This window comes from Mandrillus leucophaeus, unplaced genomic scaffold (genome assembly GCF_000951045.1).
Source record: "Mandrillus leucophaeus isolate KB7577 unplaced genomic scaffold, Mleu.le_1.0 Scaffold1, whole genome shotgun sequence".
In the NCBI taxonomy this organism is placed as follows: Eukaryota; Metazoa; Chordata; class Mammalia; order Primates; family Cercopithecidae; genus Mandrillus; species Mandrillus leucophaeus.
The window spans coordinates 16813012-16815165 of NW_012098097.1; the positions used below are offsets into that span (position 1 = coordinate 16813012).

A 2154-nucleotide genomic window follows, 5' to 3' on the forward strand; every position below is an offset into this window, starting at 1 on the left:
GCCCGGCCAGCAGACGAGGATTTTAAAGCGTGCAGAGTGCATACAAATGGGCAGACACAAGTCATTGCCATGAATTAGAAACAGCTTTAGAACTGACAAATGTATCTGAAATAAATGTGGCCAGGCGCGGTGGCTCACGCCTGTAATCCCAGCACTTTGGGAGGCCAAGGTGGGAAGATCGCTTGAGCCCAGGAGGTGGAGGATAACCGTCTCTACCAAAAAAAATTTTAAATAAAAACAGATGTTAGATTCAGGTGTGGGGCTGTCCAAGAGTGGTCTCTGCAGGTGGAAACGGGGCAGTTTTGCTACAAATTTGTATTTTTCTATTATGTTACTTTACAAGGAACATTGTGTTTTTTCACTGTATTTTCTGAACCATCCGGAAAAGAAAAATTTTGGTACAAGATTCAAAAATATCATCAACCAAATGCCTCTGACACAACAGAAGAGGTGAGGACTAAGTCACGTGAGAGATCTCCGGCATTCAGGAGCTTGGTTTGGTTGCAGAAAGAAAACACAAATGTAACACTCTGGTCACAGAAGGCTGCAGACGGCCAGCGCCCCCGACTACAGTGGTGGGAGGGAGGGGGAGGGTGCCAAGGGTTCACACAGGCGTCACCGTCAAACACAGGGTGGGTGTGGGTCAGGGCTGCGTTCCCCAGGGCACAGGCCACCTGTCCCCACAAGACATCCCAGGGCCATGGGGGAGGGAGAGCAGACCAGAAACACAGCCAGCGTCATCCATGCCCACGCACCTGTAAGATCAGACAGGAAAGCTGCTGAGTAGGCACCTTCTGAGGCAGTAGCTCTGGAGACCCTTCACACCATGTCCAGGGTACAGGAGGTTCCCGGGCGACGCAGCAGCCCAGCCTTGTCTTCTGTACGGCGCCCTTCCCATCAGTTCCATTTGAAAAGCAGCCTGCTGCGCTCCCGACGGTCCGCCGGCCCGCCGGCCCGAGGACACTGCGTCCTTGCCGCTCTACAGTGATTTTTAAGAAGCACATGCCTGGGGAGGGCCGGTGCTGCCAGGCCCTCACCACGTTCCTGGTGAACGGGGCTGTCACACAGCCCGGCCGTCCGCATCAGCTGTCGAGAAAGCCCACCCTTCTTGCCTGCATTTTCCCCAGCTTCATGTTTATCAACTGGTAATTACGTCCCTACTCCCCCACCCAGAGTCAGATCTCAAGTGTTAGACAAGTCAGGGTGACCCCGGCTCACTTCAAGCTGCCACTTCAACACGCAGGGACATTGCTACTCACAGCCACTCTCCAGCTCCACAGGCAACAGGAGCCTCAGACCTCCCGGAGCCACACAGGCCTCCTACAGATGCATTTCCTCCCTCCCTCCTCCAGAAGCGCCCTCCAGGCAGGGGCAGGCCGTCAGGACACAGGGAGGGAGGAGGGCAGGCCGTCAGGACACAGGGAGCGAGGAGGGCAGGCCGTCAGGACACAGGGAGCGAGGAGGGCAGGCCGTCAGGACACAGGGAGCAAGGAGGGCAGGCCGTCCCGCCTCAGGGAGTGAAGCTCTAGGCTCTGCACCCAGTGGCCCTGGCTTCCACCTTGTCCTGTCACAGGCCGGCCCCCCTTCAGTCCCACAGGCTGTTCTGAAACCTACAGTCCAACCAGATTCTCACAAGGGCAACAGCGTTTGGCTTCATAACACACCATTCTATTTCCCATTACAGGTCCAGAGTACAACAAAATTAGTCACTTTTATTTAAAAGAAACATTACAAATAAGTGTGCAAAATTAAACATGATTAAATACACATAAAAGGAACATGCATACTTTACATCAAAATCCACATACAAAGTTAGCTGATTACATGACAGTAACAGTAAAGGAACTGAAGGAACTGGCGAAACCAAGAACTCGCTGCTACGCAGGTTTTACATGTTTGCAATCTGAAATCAAAACCATAAAATAGAGTTTCTTTAACGGGAATTTAAGAAAATTAAATATATATCCCAAGTAGCTGACAATATAGAGCCCATAACCTATTTTAGTTACCAAATGTTAAAAAAAGTTATGTGCCTTTCCTTCCCAAAATGTTAGTGTGTAGCTATTCTTATAAATGAGGGGAGGGGAGACGGTGGACTTGGGGGCTCAGAGGCCAGACCAAGGCATTTCCCTCCACGCCAGCGGGAACTGCAGC

General features: G+C 51.7%; 1 protein-coding gene across 1 annotated transcript in view; it reads right to left on the reverse strand.

The window, feature by feature from the left end:
* WDR45B (WD repeat domain 45B) overlaps window positions 1–2154 on the reverse strand; it is a 34883-nt gene that overhangs the window by 2678 nt on the left and 30051 nt on the right. The window lies entirely within an intron of this gene.